General features: G+C 38.7%; 1 protein-coding gene across 1 annotated transcript in view; it reads right to left on the bottom strand.

Annotated features, from left to right (window-relative positions):
- Nucleotides 1–17,455, bottom strand: part of cachd1 (cache domain containing 1) — a 99,332-nt gene that overhangs the window by 66,132 nt on the left and 15,745 nt on the right. The gene's annotated exons all lie outside the window — the stretch shown is intronic.

Genomic DNA, 17,455 nt, shown 5'->3' with positions numbered 1-17,455 from the left:
CTGGGACTGTATTCAGACCATGGTGCATAGTCGATGATCCTGCTTTAGCCCCGATAAATCAGAAGCACTACAGACGTACGACTTTTTTTCCTTATTCTGGGAACCTGCAGCCTATTATATGTAAGATAACATGGCGGCCGTACGCCACAGAATGCATCCTACATCTGAAAAGACTTGCGCACTAAATAAAAGTGAGGATGAATCTAAAAGCACACACACTTTCTTACCCTGTGTACTATAGTGAAATGAAAATGCACCAGCAGTGGCGTGAGCACTTCGTTCCCACTCTGGAGCGTTTGTTTTCCCGAGCCACTCTGATGGCTTTCACAGCTATGGCTATGCCGTGCAGGAATTTCACAGCTTGAAACCTGAGAGCCTTAACTAGAGACGGCGAACCTGCTGCGTGGAAGGTCCTTGAACCTTCCGAAGGGCACGTACGCAGAGTGAAACCTCGAAATGAGGACAGCGTGACGTGCATATGGGACCTGCACTATGTTATTGTAATATAAGCTAGCTGTCGCGCAACACACGAATACACACCAAGATACAGACTGATATACAATCCCTTAACCAAACTATTAACCAGCTCACATGCAAAAAATAGTCACCCAATACAACCTATTCACACTGAACATAATACAGAATAATCCACATACACAATACACAGTACACAATACACAACATAATCCAGAATAATGCGCATAAAGAGATTATACAACGACCGAGCATGCGATTGGCTGCTTAATACTTTTACAAGGTTTGTTCGTTCATCCTTAGTAAATGCCTGATCAGGATCATGGCCTTTTAAATTAGAGTTCTAGTTTGGTTATATAAAGGATTGAATACATCTCTAGCTGAGACTAATTATGAACTCGATTGGTGTAGCTGAGGTTGAGGAACCGTCAGAGCCAGGCATTTCCATCTCTGGAGTTTTTTTCCCTCCGTTCAGGCCACACCCACTTTTGGGAGAAAATACAAATATGGATGCAAATATTTGGAGAACTGAACAGATAATGGCATTGTGTTACACTCCTAGCTAACACACACCAAATCCTGGAGAGTAACAAAATCAATCCACTTGCAACGAACTCGCTACGAAGTCTGGCTGCAGCTGCTTTGGCTTCAGGATAGGGTGGCCTGAGAGATTATTAATCTCATTAACCCACGGGTTAAGCTGAACTGCGCTTCAATAGATGCCTGAAATGGGTAAAGCTTATTGTGCCCTTTTTATCCATGCTTGCTGACTCGACCATTCTTCAACAGAGGCATGGTCAGGGAGATCCACTCAAACAAAGCCCTGACTTCATAATAAGACAGGATTTTCACTACCGCACTCAACTCCAAAAATGCACCCACTTCACTTCGTTTATCCTCCATATAGCAACATGCACATCATCTTAGCATTAATTCAGATTTTTAAAGATTTATACCCTGATTTCGAAATTTAATCAACAAGTGCCCAATCTAAATTGACCCACCCGAGAGAAGCCTCCATAGCACTCATGACAACGCCATAGCTTCCGCTGTAATGACACCGTGGAGGAGAATAAACCTGTTAGCAAGTCATGCATCTTCAAAGCCAGAAGCCTGTCCGGCTAATCCTCATTGAATTAGGGATCGTACCATCGAGGGAAAGCAGGAAAGGTGTTCTAATCCTGGACTGAACCTAAAATCACACCGGATCAGGATCATGAGCTGACTTAAAATCTATATGCTGATACCTCAGCATGCTCACATGCAAACCCTGAGCTCACACTCATACGGCTTGTAGTTAGTTGCTTGTGGGTGCACACATGGTCAGGTCAGGCTTTGCCAAGTTCTAATATGAGAATATGAGCAGATAAAATGTATTGTATATGGTATATACACACACGCTGTATATATTGTATTATTGTGTATGTGTATTTTTATTTATTTATATATATATATATAATATATATATATATATATATATATATATATATATATATATATATATATATATATATATATATATATATATACACACATACACACACACACACATACTACACATACTACACATGCATTGCAGTTAAATCCAGGAAAATATGAGAAGAAGAAATAAAGAAAGAAAGAAAAAGAAAGGAGAGAAAGAAGGAAAGAAATATGCAGAGAAAATAAAAATTAATGAATGAATGAGAAGCAGAGTAAGGAAAGAAAATCTCAGGAAAGAGGGACTGAAACAGGTAGAGGAATAAACAGGGATAGAGGAAAAAATAAAATAAGAAACTGAATGAAAAAATGAGAGAAGAAAGTAAAGAAAATAAAGAAAGTAAGGATAGAATGAAAGAGAAGGGGCCCTACAGAGTGCACATGAACAAAAATGTTTTTTGTTTAAATATTTGACACAGATTTCTTGGTGTGTTGGGAGACGCTTATATATATATATATATATATATATATATATATATATATATATATATATATATATAAAATCAAAATAATTTTATATTTTAGCATCTTCAAAGTAGATGCCCTTTTTGTCTAGAATTTCCAGAAATGTATTCTTGGCATTTTCTCAACCGATTTCTTGAGGAATTCTACCGAGATACTTTGTAAACAGTATTAAAGGAGTTCACACCGACGCTGGACACTTATCGGCTGCTTTTCAGAATATTTCGCTCCGAGTCGTCCGTTTAAAAAATTTTTTTTTTTTTTAACATGTTGGCACAATTATATTTTTATCTACAACACCAATTTCAAACATTTAATCATACACCTTCAGATGAAAAGGTTTTTAAGATCATGAGAAACATTTCAGTCGAGTGTCCGCAAACTTTTGACAGTTGTGTGTGTGTATATATATAAACAAACAAACAAGCAAGCACAAAACCTGTCTAAACAGCATCACTGGTGATGTAGCCAGCTGTCTAGCTGCTGTAGCAGTGGTGATGAAACTGGGTCCAAACAGAGAAGATGAAAGCGCAGAGAACAGAAGGCATGAGTGTGTGCTGATGTGGAGCTTCCTGCTGCTGCTGCTACCTTCATCCCCCTCCTTCTGCAACTCACTGCCAGCTCACGCTCCCAGCAGCCATGGGCTCATTGAACTACAAAGGCTACTGGCCTAGAATGAGGTCCCCAAAGCCTCCCCTCTGATGTGACTTTTCTATTTTTTTTGCCACCAACATACAAATATACACACACACACACACACACACACACACACACACACACACTCTCGTTCTTTTGTGTGCCAAGGACACAGCAGGGAAAAAAAAATCTGAATTCCTGCATCTGGTTATGCAGCTATGCAAGAGATCGATGTGTTTCAGACATGATCTACTGACTCAAACCTCAACTGCTCTGGTGTAGCATGCATGAAAGTGAATTCATCAGGAATAACAAGCCAGATGTCTACAAGCATTTATATAACAGTGAGTTATTCAAACAAATTGTTTCCACAAGTGCCACAGAAACCTTCCCTTTGCCAGTATACACGAGTAACTGCTTGCTAGGTTTTGAAAACCTCTTACTGTGTGAACCTTGTGTTTCACCAATCACAATGCTCAGTCTTGAAAGTTCTGCCTCCGGGTAATGGAGACTCACCTCAGCTCCCGAGATCCTGAAAAAGTTTCTTCACACGACATGGTCTCTGCCTCAGAGGCTCCGTAAACGGGACTCGAAGCGCCCCATATCTTTTGTACACTTCTCTGGTCACAAGCTTCTGGATCTTGAAGGTTTTAATTGGATTGGCTCTCCAGACGTCCGTGTACACATACTTCCAAATAACAGTTTATAGCTGGGAAAACTAATTTGAACGATGGGTTGAAAAACATCTAGAGAATCTCCTACTGAACTTTTATTTTTTCTTGGTCGGGCTTGCAAGAATACACACAACCTAACTTTGTTGCCAGCTAAGTTCTGAGCAGACTCGAGTTCTTGTCTTGATGCTGTTTGACAGAACCTGATCTAGTCTGGGCGCAGAGAGCACACACTCAGTTTGCTAATCCTGCATCTCACTAACAAACGTACTGAGCTTCCAACAAAGCCCAAATCCTCTTATTGAGCACAGTGGATCCAAAACTCCTTGAAGTTTTCAGCCGGAGGTTTAAAAAAAAAAAAAGAGCAGGATTTGTTTCTCATGCAATAAGAACAAAAAAAGTGCCATTTTTAACTCGGGTAAAATCTACTCTGCTATAATCTTAATGGACCATGAACTGTTTAAAATAAGGCTCCCTTTATACTTCACCAAAAAACCAAAAACACAAGGGAAGCTTTGCAGCTAGCCTCATAGAAAAGTGACCGTTTCCATGGAACCAAATAAGCAGGATAGACAAAACATCATGTTCAGGCCCTGGACTCTTGGGCACTTCAGCACGGCTGATTATGCCGTCTAAGGAAGAGTAAAACGCTAACGTTACACTATGTTAATAAGAAGGACATTCATGAGTATGTGTGAATGAATGAATGAATGAATGAATGAAAGAACTGATTGCAAGTCAGAATGGGTGCGATCGGTCCTTGCAGATCGACTGTGCGCGTGTATGCATGTGTGTCCTGTGTCTGCTCTTCCACACAGAAAGTGAGCGAGTGTGAGCGGAGGGCCGACAGAGCCCGGTGTTCTGCAATAACAAAACCTCTTTGTAAAAACAGTGAGGGCCCCGCTGAGAGACTGGGTCACGCAGCGGAATCTGGAGCAGATCTGCAGCTCACGGGCCGGCCTGTTTTCTTTCAGTCCTGCAGACAGGATATAATGGTTTCCACATGTGAAGGGGGCCGGAGTAACAACGACAACAGTTGAGAGGCCCGGTGTTTTATTACCATCCCTTTTCCACATGCGGCCACGGCCGCAGGGCTTCCAGCACATATGATCCAAGACTCGGCCAAGAAAGGAAGGGAGAGCACTTGCGACTATGGTTGTGGTATGTGACAGAAACGTAACCGGGGCTTAACTATCAGTTCGTAGGCCTTACTTTTTCTCAGGAGTTGGTGAGAAATGGGACTTTCAAGACGATGAAAAATGGTAGTTAAGTGGCATATCAAATGACAAATTCATGAACATTGTTTTCAGGGTGTTACCTAAATCCTAAATATTCCAGAGAATATTCATGAGAGGGGGAAAACTACTACAAAGCACTTCTACAAGTCCGGTGAGTCTGGCTGAGTGAGTGTCTGGCTCAGTGAATTCAAATTCAGTTCATAAAACCAACATTCAGACACCCAAGCAAGACACCACACTGAGGATCTTGCACCTAAAATTAGATCATTGTACATAGCTGCCTCCGAGACTTGGCCAAGGTACATGTGAGGGTGACTCGGTGTACTCCGAGTCTCTGGATAAATTTGGGAGGTGCGCGAGGCCCATGTATGGCAATGCCAGAGCCTAGGCTTCAAAAGCAAAATGGGCCTCATATGATGCTGAGCAAGTGCAGGACGGGAGGAAGTGAAGGTAAAAAGCTCCGTTTGACATTCCTGAAGCATGTCCATCTACCCAGAGAGGAACTGTGCCATGTCCAGCCCGACTGAGTTACAGTTATCCAGTATAACCCCCAATCAGACGCCAAAATAGATTGTAAAAATGTAGAGGGGGAGCAAACACTAGCTACAGAAATGCTGCAGAGATCGTGCGCCTAATGATGCTTAATGAATAGGAGTCAATCAACCATTGTAGCTCTCTTCCATGTTTCTAAATATGAAGACAGAAACTCAAAAAAAAAAAAAAAAAAACAACCAAAAAAACAAAACAAACCAACACTGACGTTGCATTCCTGTTGTGGGACGAGCCAAACACCAATTACACAGTGGGCCCTTCTAGCAGTATTGGCAGTCAGAAATAAAAGTCATGCATAATTACACAATCATTAAACAAACTATTTCACTTAAGGGCAGCAACGATTCTTGAAACCACCCGAGGTTGCACATACCACATGCGTGAAAAACCGTGTGTAATTTCCAATTTATTTCCATCCTACTTGTTTTGGATTTGCTCCAGTAGACCTTCATACCTGTCAAGTCTGGGGAACTGTTGTTGTGACATTTGGAGATTGTTTCTCCAAGCTCCGACTCATACAAGTCCAACCCTGTTCTTCTTCCCACTGTAGATTCTACTGAAAAATTCTGATGTTTTTTTTTCTTCCCTTTGTTCTCATTTATTCCTCTGAGAAAATATGAAGATTGAGCTAGTACATTCTTAACGAGGTGTCCGGCGATATTTTCTCTGGGACCAAGTTCATTTGAGGCAAGAGGCTGGCACATTTGCTTTAGTTTGATCCAGGGCACTGATCTCTGGTACCCGAGCACAACCTGAAACATTGAGACTAATAGAAGATACTCTTTTTTTAAGTACTTTTTTGACCCCCTCTAAAGTGTATCCATCTTGACTCGTTTTAGATTTAGATTGATTTTTTTTAATTAGCAATTGTGGTTTAGTGAATAAAATTCTACACAAAATCTGAATGCGCAATGAAGCCCCCCCCCCATCTGACACTTGGTCAAATGATAAGTCAAAATTCAGAAGCAGGTGAAATGAAAAAGAAAAAAAAAAGAAAGTAATTCTGCAGTGTGTGTTTTGAATTAATCCCATTTATAGGAATACATCCAGTTTGCATGCCTTCATGGCCAATGTGCTGGTTATTCTGGCGCACGGGATGGCCAGCTTTTCCAGCCCTCAAAGCCGCGCCAACCCATAACACCCACAGATGGTGAGAGCTGTGCCAGCGAGCGCTGCCCTTTAATGCCCGGTCTCCTTCATGCTATGCCGACCCCGCCAGGCGCACGCCAATGGACCCGACACATCTGCAGCCAGAATGCTGCTCATAATACCCTTTGTTCTGAGCTTTTTAACCTCATTAGGTTTATATTAAAGCATTTTAACTGCAGGAACAGTGTTTAAGCTAACAGTTCAGGGAAATGTAGAGTGTAAGTTAAATGGCAGTTTGGATTACATGGTTATGGTGCCGATGCAGATGGGGGTGTGTGTGGGGGGGGGGGGGGTTACCGGGGAGTCCGCACTTTACAGAAACAAAGTGCAGCTCAAATCAAGCGAGTCAGTTGGAAGTAACTACAACAATGCAAACTAACTGTCTGTGGGCTTGTTAAGCGAGATGTTTCCGATCTAGACCTGCCAAAAACTACCCCAAGTGCTGGCTAAAGAGCTGCATTTCGGTTCAGCAGGACTAGCCTTATTGTTTTAAGCACCTTTTTGCATTAGTCCAGCCACAAACAGAGCGGCAGTAAATCTTTTAGTGGGGACAGGGTGGTCCGTTTTTTTTTTTTTTTTTTTTTTTTTTTTTTTTTTAAATGGTAAATGAAAAGTGAGATCATGTCTAGAGAGACAGATGTACAAACACTCAAAGAACTTATCTTTCACTGTTTCAAAGCAGAAACGCTAAACAAAGAAAATAGCACGGCACTGTTTGGCTACATACATACGACACAAATCCAATTTTCTGCCTTAATGTGACACAGATCTGGGGGTTTTTTTTCCACAGGGCTGTGAAATCTTTTCAAACCAGGCTGGAGACCATTCGTATGTGGTCCTAGATCAGGTACATAACCTATGACAGGCCATGTGATATGAATGAGACTGGTCACATGGGAATTCGTGTGGCTTTTCCCCAATGCACTTGTGCGCATATCACTCATCATTTAGTGTCGCTAAAGTGGCAAAACAGCGATGGAGGACAACAGCAGTGACAGCTGCATTCACTTTAAAGACATATGCGAGACACTTGCAGTTAGGATTGTGCACCAACAAGATACAGATCCAATCTGAGGAACTGTGAAAATGTGAAAGTAGCCATTGAGGAGTCTGCTAGCAAGCAAGCAGCAAACGCATGAATGGAACATATCTGGTATTTTTCAACAGCAATGAAAACCCTGAATGGAAGATGTGCTGTAGACTGGAAAGGTATGAAACCCTTTAAACTGTCGAGTTTTTTTCTACATAATGGCAAGAAACAGACAAAAGTACAGACACAGATACACATGTATTCATCTGCTGCACTCAGCTGTGCCAGGGAAGCAATAACGAAGCATATTTAAGAGACAAAGCATGAAAATTTGAATGCCTGGATCCGTCAAATAAGCAGAATTCTTCCTCAAACATGGCCTAATTTTCTAAAGATATAAATAATAAAGTCTGCTTTGCTTTAAAGATTTTGTTTTTGAAGACATGTCCAACTAGTGAGTAAGAACTAATGAGAATGCATATCCTTTCTATGTCCTGATGACCCTCTGCCCTGGTTCAGGCGTGTGGTGATGATGCCAGCTGACAGGATGAAAGGTCTTCACAGGGGGCAAATCCGCGGGGATTTTACTGAGGAATGTTGCTTTTCACTTTTCCACAAGCCTCTGAAAACATCACCTGATTTTCACAGAAATAGGGAGCTTGGGATAACTGAGCTAATAAAAAGGGTACATATACACACACACACACACACACACATTATATAAACATTAATTTAACTGTGTCATTTAGACAATGTGTCTGCTGTACAGAAGTTAATAAGGGAATAACACAGTGGGTATTTAAGAAGGGAATAATAATACAGTAGTGGGTATTTAAGAAGAGAATAATAATACAATATTGGGTATTTAAGAAGGGAATAATAATACAATAGTGGGTATTTAAGAAGGGAATAATAATACAGTAGTGGGTATTTAAGAAGGGAATAATAATACAGTAGTGGGTATTTAAGAAGAGAATAATACAGTAGTGGGTATTTAAGAAGGGAATAATAATACAGTAGTGGGTATTTAAGAAGGGAATAATAATACAATAGTGGGTATTTAAGAAGGGAATAATAATACAATAGTGGGTATTTAAGAAGGGAATAATAATACAATAGTGGGTATTTAAGAAGGGAATAATAATACAGTAGTGGGTATTTAAGAAGGGAATAATACAATATTGGGTATTTAAGAAGGGAATAATAATACAGTAGTGGGTATTTAAGAAGAGAATAATACAGTAGTGGGTATGTAAGAAGGGAATAATAATACAGTAGTGGGTATTTAAGAAGGGAATAATAATACAATATTGGGTATTTAAGAAGGGAATAATAATACAGTAGTGGGTATTTAAGAAGGGAATAATAATACAGTAGTGGGTATTTAAGAAGGGAATAATAATACAGTAGTGGGTATTTAAGAAGGGAATAATAATACAGTAGTGGGTATTTAAGAAGGGAATAATAATACAGTAGTGGGTATTTAAGAAGGGAATAATAATACAGTAGTGGGTATTTAAGAAGGGAATAATAATACAGTAGTGGGTATTTAAGAAGAGAATAATAATACAGTAGTGGGTATTTAAGAAGGGAATAATAATACAATATTGGGTATTTAAGAAGGGAATAATAATACAGTAGTGGGTATGTAAGAAGGGAATAATAATACAGTAGTGGGTATTTAAGAAGGGAATAATAATACAATATTGGGTATTTAAGAAGGGAATAATAATACAGTAGTGAGTATTTAAGAAGGGAATAATAATACAATATTGGGTATTTAAGAAGGGAATAATAATACAGTAGTGGGTATGTAAGAAGGGAATAATAATACAGTAGTGGGTATTTAAGAAGGGAATAATAATACAATATTGGGTATTTAAGAAGGGAATAATAATACAATATTGGGTATTTAAGAAGGGAATAATAATACAGTAGTGGGTATTTAAGAAGGGAATAATAATACAGTAGTGGGTATTTAAGAAGGGAATAATAATACTGTAGTGGGTATTTAAGAAGGGAATAATAATACTGTAGTGGGTATTTAAGAAGGGAATAATAATACAGTAGTGGGTATTTAAGAAGGGAATAATAATACAGTAGTGGGTATTTAAGAAGGGAATAATAATACTGTAGTGGGTATTTAAGAAGGGAATAATAATACAGTAGTGGGTATTTAAGAAGGGAATAATAATACAGTAGTGGGTATTTAAGAAGGGAATAATAATACAATATTGGGTATTTAAGAAGGGAATAATAATACAGTAGTGGGTATTTAAGAAGGGAATAATAATACAATATTGGGTATTTAAGAAGGGAATAATAATACAATATTGGGTATTTAAGAAGGGAATAATAATACTGTAGTGGGTATTTAAGAAGGGAATAATAATACAATATTGGGTATTTAAGAAGGGGATAATAATACTGTAGTGGGTATTTAAGAAGGGAATAATAATACAATATTGGGTATTTAAGAAGGGAATAATAACACAGTAGTGGGTATTTAAGAAGGGAATAATAATACAGTAGTGGGTATTTAAGAAGGGAATAATAATACAGTAGTGGGTATTTAAGAAGGGAATAATAATACTGTAGTGGGTATATACAACCCCAATTCTCAAAACGTTGTGACAGTATGGAAAATGCAAAAAAAAAAAAAAAAAAAAAAAAAAAAACCCACAAGTCATCTGAAAATTCAGTTCACAATGTAAATGTGTTTTCAATATATATTACCACATTGTTTAATGTTTTATTTTGTGAATTTAATTTATTTTTGAATAATCCGATGACCGAAACACACCCCAAAAAAGTTGGGACAGTCAATTGTTTACCGCTGTGTAACATCACCTTTTCTTTTAACAACACTTAAGTGTTTGGAGACTGAAAACACCAGCTGGTTAAGTTTAGCAAGTGGAGTTTTCCCCCCATTTCCCGCCCTGTGGTATAAGAATGATAGAACATGTGCTATTATTGGAAAATAATCAACTTCAGGGTGGTACCGGTAAATCCGCTCTGCCTCTGGCCAGATCACATCACCGCACTATTGATATCGTTCCTAACAGAACACCCGGTCATGTTTTTTCCCCTAATGAAGAGCTTTTTCTGAATACGCAAGTCCATTTTAAGAAAGTCCTCTTGTTTGTAGAAAAACAGATTTTTTTTTTTTTGCAGTTATCAGATTATATACCATCCACGTATACATACTCACTGTCAGAAAACTGCCTGGCGCATTTAAATTACAGCACCACTGGGTGTGAATGTGTGTGTCTGTCACCAGAGTAGTTCAGCAAGCTTTAACCATGTACTTGGCAGACGTGCTAACTTCAGAAAGCTCTTTTGAAGGGAATCCAAAAGGAACAGAGCACCGACAGAGGAACTCCATCCGAGTGGTCAAGGAGAACTGTTGGGTTTGGGATCAGCGCTGCTCACCCGTTGCCTACATCCTGCTGCTAGCTTCGCTCTAAAGGACAAAGCCTCATACACACACATACACACAAATGGGCCTGGTTACAGACAGGCATCAGTGAGCAGGAACACACAGTGCTGCCAAAGTCCATTAGGCTCACTCAGGCAGGCTCTCTGCTCAGCTTGTTGTGTGTTTTAAGCAAGGACCTTTCGCTCAGCCACTTACAGAGCATCTATCCTGCATCTCCAATCAGACTTCAGTGCTAATTATATAGTCAAAAAAGGGACTCTGCAAACTCCTTGTCTATTATTAGCAGCGTCAACTTGTATGCAAACACGGGTTATACCAAAGACAATGTCTGATTGATATTTTCTCCTTTTTCTCCCCCACCAGTAAACTCTCCAGCAATATGTAAAACAGCATGAGGCACTGCGTGGTGTCGCATTCGCTTCATGCCACCCTGCCACATGGACAACATTACTAATGAATCTACTATGTACAGCTTTGCTGCCTGTTTTACTAATTTCAGAAATATTTAAAAACATAATAATAATAATAATAATAATAATGAGTCTTTATTGGTTACGTATACATTACAGCACAGTGGAATTCTTTTCTTCGCATACCCCAGCATGTCAGGAAGCTGGGGTCAGAGCGCAGGGTCAGCCATGATACAGCACCCCTGGAGCAGAGAGGGTTAAGGGCCTTGATCAAGGGCCCAACAGTGGCAGCTTGGCTGTGCTGGGGCTTGAACCCCCGACCTTCCGATCAGTAACCCAGAGCCTTAACCTTAAGGATAGTGGTGCTGTTTTATTATTATTATTATTATTATTATTATTATTACTACACGTGATTAAAATATGCCTAGCAAAAGAATAAAACAAGCTGAAGATATTAGGTGGCGTGATTATACACCATTTAATTCATCACCAACGCCATGAGAGAACATAACTATTGTGTGAAAAAACGTCCAAATTTTGCAGTCTACACAGATTAAAATTATTGATTAAACTTATTTGGCATTAGTTGTTTAAGTTTCTGAAAGCTTTGCGACAGACCGCTCCTAGAACACAGTAAAATAAAGCAGTTTGTTAGTGTGTTCATTTGCATTTTACAGTTCTTTTTTTTTTTTTTTTTTTAATATCAGTATTGTGATAACCATTAGGGGTGTAAACCTCAGGCTTCCGATTATGATCTGTGAACAACTTTGCTCAGAATCTGGAGTACGCTTACTGTTAATTTGTGAATGATGATGTAGAGAAGAACTATTTCACAAGCATGACTAAGTAAAACATTTAAGATGATAATCCATTTACGAGTCTTTTCATTCTTTGCCTTTTAAATGGATGCATCAATCCAAATCGTCTGATTATAGTTACTCTACACTCCTAATAACTATAAACAAATGATATATTGTGCAGCCCTAGTACACACACACACAAAAAAAAGTCTCTTACTGGTTTAATAGATGGAAAAACAGTCCCTAGAGTGTTTGTGCTTTTGCGATCGCAGAAATTAACACAAAATCCAGCAAACTCCTCAATATTTGAAGAAGCTTGCGATTTTTCGGAATTACCACAGATTTTCCGCAGATTTGCGCCAAGACGCGTCACGTGACGTCATCCCGACGTGCATTCAGACAAAGCCCCCTTCGATTCACGTGCGTCGAACATGAGTACAGCTAAAAAGGTCTCATTTAAACAACAAAAATCACTGCGAAAGACCGTGCAAAACAATTTTGTGCAATTTCGCCAATTCGAGTATTTTTCTGTGAAAAAACCCCAAAAAACTCTGCAAGTTGCATTGCAAATTTTAGAGAGAGAAAAAGCCGCAGTGAACTCGAGCATTTTTTGGCCGCAACAATCACAAAAAAAATCTCTGCGAAATCCTGGGAAAAGTACAATAGGTACTACTGGGTGTGCAAGGATGTTAAATTAAAAATAGATATATTTTTTTGCAGTAGAGCTAGCTGAATAATGTATACCTCACATCTCCCTAAACGTGTCACACTGATTTTTGTTTTGTTAGAAGAAGTGAAAATTTGTGGACCTACTACACCTAAGAAGCAAATATTCCCATTCCCATTGTATCATTCAAGAGTTTCAACTCCACAGGCATTTCTGTACATCTGTGCAGCAGTCTGAATCACTGCGGAATGTTCTAGCACATTTTCACATTAAAAAAAACAACAACTTTACACTCCATGTTTAATTGAAGGTCATGTGATTTGGACCTGTTTATTTACAAGTCGGACAGTTTTGAACACTTCGCTGGTCCATAGAGTAGAGTAGGTTTGCTTAGAATCTGCTCTTCCATACATTTATTCATGCGCAACTCACAAAACCTGACAAAGAAACTCAAGTCAGACATATCTGGTGTCGGATTTCAGACTCTGTTCTTGTGGGACTGCAAACTGAATAACTACTGGAGCTAATCCAAAAATACAAAAAGCTACTCCTTGTTCCTGGTGCAGGAATGTAACGGTTGGTTTTGGCACTTTGCAGCTTTTCTGAAGAGCAGGCATTGCAAGCAAACACACACCGACACTTGCCATGGGCCTTGGGAAGAAACCCAAACAGAAAGGACAATCGGGTTGAAAGACGAGGCAAAGTCCTCAAACACAGCTGGAAAGCCGGACTGCACTAACAGCATGATGAACTAACGAGGCACGCAGACAGGGTTTGAAAAATAAAGATCTAGTGCACTCAGAGAAGTGGTGTCATAAAATACACCTACAGAGTGGTATGTTTATATATTTAACAAACAATTCAAATGACATAATTTGAGCTGCTTCAAGCTAATACTTACTCTGGAATAAACTAATTATATTCTGTTAATCATCATCATGCAACAGCTAGGGTTGGTACACAGTCACGGTTTCACAGTTAAATCACTCTGCACAGTTACCTCACCTCTGATATTTAAAAAAAATAAAAAATAAAAAAAATAAAATAAAATAGAGATTAAATGCATTTCTGTCTATTATCTAAAGCTGGCCAATGCAACGATGCAGTACTGATATTGTGATAAATGATATCACTAGAGCTGCAACAACCAATCGATAAAATCGATTATGAAAATCGTTGTCAGCGAATCTCATTATGGATTAGTTGGTCTGCGCACGGCACGGGGGAGATTTACCCACTACGTTACTTCTGTTCCGAAAACACGCCTCAGAGAGTAAATACTAAAGTTGTGTCCCAAATGTCGTACTATACACTTACACTATGCACTGGGTACTCTACTGTCTAGTGTGTGAATTTTAGAAAGGTAATATCATCTCAAATGGAACACTAGTGGGTTTTTTTACTAACAGGAAGCATAAGCCACTTAGTAGTCGACGGCGCATGACGTTATATGCACGTAATGTGACGCCGCTAGCTTTAGCAGATACCTAGAGTCACATGACTTTCTTGGTAAATGGTCTGCACTTATATAGCACTTTTATCCAATGTGCTTTACACGGTGTCTCATTCACACCACCTGAACCACAGCCGCCCATTTCTTCAGTTTCTTCCATAAAAAACTATTATATAATATATACACTTATATATCAAATTAATAAAAAATTAATTTAAAGAAATTATCAGCCAACTAATCGATTATGAAAAGTTGCAGTCCTAGATATTACAATACTAATAGTATTTCTATAACAATCACAAACTCTGATTGGAAGCAGCTGGTTAGATGGTAATCAAAGTGCTTAAACATTCAAATTGTAAAATGCATTACTGACAATTTCTTAGCAAACCTAAATATCGTTACACATATGTATCATAGCAGTGTTTCTTGATATAATATTTTGGTCAAATCACACCTTCAAGCCATGTGAAATCAGCGGAGTCCTCCCGACTGACCATCACAGATTTGCTTTGTACTTTCTGAAAATAATGCCACCGTCCCCAATAAATAGCGTGCGAAATGTCAAGCTTGTATCTGTGTTAGTTTCTGAGATAAAAAGATTTTAAAAAGACTTTTAAAAAGGGGGCGTGGCCTTTGGAAATGAGGGCTACAGTAAAAGATTCAAAAGCTCCATATGCCATTACTTTTCAACTGCTTGTGCTAGACGCATTACATTGTCAGGGATTGTTGTCTAGTATAAGATGTCTTTAACCTCTAAAATTGCATTTATTTATTTATTTATTTATTTATCCTTTATTTAACCAGGAAGATCCCACTGAGATATCACAATCTCTTCTTCCAGGGAGACCTGGTCTAGATGGCAGCACATGGAGTTTCACACGGAGATGACCACAAAAAAACAATACTCATAGAAAACAATTAATAAGACTAAAAATCAAGAAAATCACTTACAACGGTTTGCAAACGCCGTTTAAAAGTACTCAGAGGTGGCAATATCTCTAGTTTAACTACATTTTGCAGATCGTTCCAGGCCCAATAGAAGGTCCACATTTATATATTCGCTAATTTATAGCCTGCAGAAAACGGCAATGAATGAATAAATAAATAAATAAATAAATAAAAGTTGTGAGCTTTGGCCCTTTCTCTCTGTCTCTCTCTCTCCCCACATTAAGGCACATCAGACCTTCCACATTTTCAAATTTATTACTTATCTTATAGTTCTTTTTTGCAACCAAGTGTATGTCTGAAAGAAATCAAACTTACTGATTTATGAGGTGTTAAAAGTGAGAAAAAATATGCATATTGCCCTGGTATGCCAGGGTCTTGCATGAAAAAAAGAATTATTGCATACAGTAATTAGCAAATGCACACAAGGTGAAGTTGGTACTTTGAAATAAACTATATTAATCAAGGAATCAAATATACCATGTTTTACTACAAATGGAAATGCCATTTTAAAGCACACACACACTCGTCAATTTTTAAATCACTACCATTTAGAAGCATATAACTGTGTGCTTCTGCTCGTCAGACTGATCCGATAGCTGACGTCAGCAGAGCTCTGCTACTCTGCTATACAGTACGTGTCCGTACTTGCCAGTAGTACAGGCCGATTTTCACGTTTAATTAGGTTAACTCGACTGAATGTTTTAACGCAACTTTCAACACTCCAATAGAGATTGTTCATATATACATATTAAATATTTTTTCCAAATAAAAAAAAATCTATAAAATGCTATTCAAAACCGATATGAAGCAAAAACACAGCCTTCTTAACTTGATAACTAAATCCCACAGCCTGTGATGCTTCCAAACACTGTGCACTGCACACACTGATAAAGAAAAAAAAAAAAAAACACACCGCCAAGATAAACAGGCAGCACTTCCCTGAGGAATGAGCTCATAGTAAAGAAAGGTGGAAATATCACTTCAGAGATACGGAATTTTTAAGAGTTCACGTAAAATATAATGCTGCATTCGATTTGCCTCATAAGAGGTAATGGGTCGGTCAGAATTACGTCATTTCCGACCTCGGTATAGTGGGAAAATTTTTTTACACCTCCATGTTCATCTTTTCTCATGTTAGCCAACTAACTGTCATGAGTGATGTAGATTTTCCTCCTCAAACAGCAATCACTGACTACGTTACATGGACAGCAGTAATCTAATCATTGATCTTATTCTGAGTAAGACAATATTGTGATTAAGGTGTTTACATGAGTCGCTTTTAGAATATTCCTTTCATGTCCCTGTTTTACATGTTATAGAACATAGACCAATTAACAGCACACGTCATTACGTCACCGCGCCACGCCGTCCCCTCCGGAATTTCACGTATCGACATACAGTTGGTCTTCGTTATGGTACCGTATACAGTTTTGGGTGTTGCATTTTTAATTTTACGAACACTTCAAGTGCGGTTAATTATTTGTCATGCTGTACGTGCAAAAAGACGACTGCTTGGAGCCGTGGACTGCGTCCCAAACCACGTGCTCACAGTCTATATAGTAGCTGAAATACATGCATTTCACCTACTGTATAGCAGGTAAGTACGCGGTTTCGGACGCAGCCGTGCTCTCTTGTTTGCTGTCAAACAGCACTGCCGTGTGTGTACGTGTCCTGTCACAAAACGCGGTGAAAACTCCCACACGACGTTAATAGAGTGATTAAAGTGTGTACATGTCTGTAATACATGTCGATAATGCGACTTAAACAGGAATACTCCACATGTCTTAATTCGATTTGTGTTTACTTCGAGTATGACTTTAATCAGATTAAGGTCATCAATAATCGCTGTTTACATGCTAGTTTCTTAATCAGAGTATCGTCTTAATCGGGTTAATAATCGGATTATCGTTGTCCATGTAAACGTACTGAGCATAGTCAATGTTTTAGATTTAACAAGCGAATATATCTGTACATTGATTGATCTAGAGCAAATACATGTAAATACAGCATAACGCATTTCAGGAAGTGCTACTACGTGTACAGC

Source organism: Ictalurus furcatus, chromosome 11 (assembly GCF_023375685.1).
Source record: "Ictalurus furcatus strain D&B chromosome 11, Billie_1.0, whole genome shotgun sequence".
NCBI lineage: Eukaryota > Metazoa > Chordata > Actinopteri > Siluriformes > Ictaluridae > Ictalurus > Ictalurus furcatus.
The sequence above is the reverse complement of the archived record's forward strand: the minus strand, read 5'-3'. Positions and strand labels throughout refer to the sequence as shown.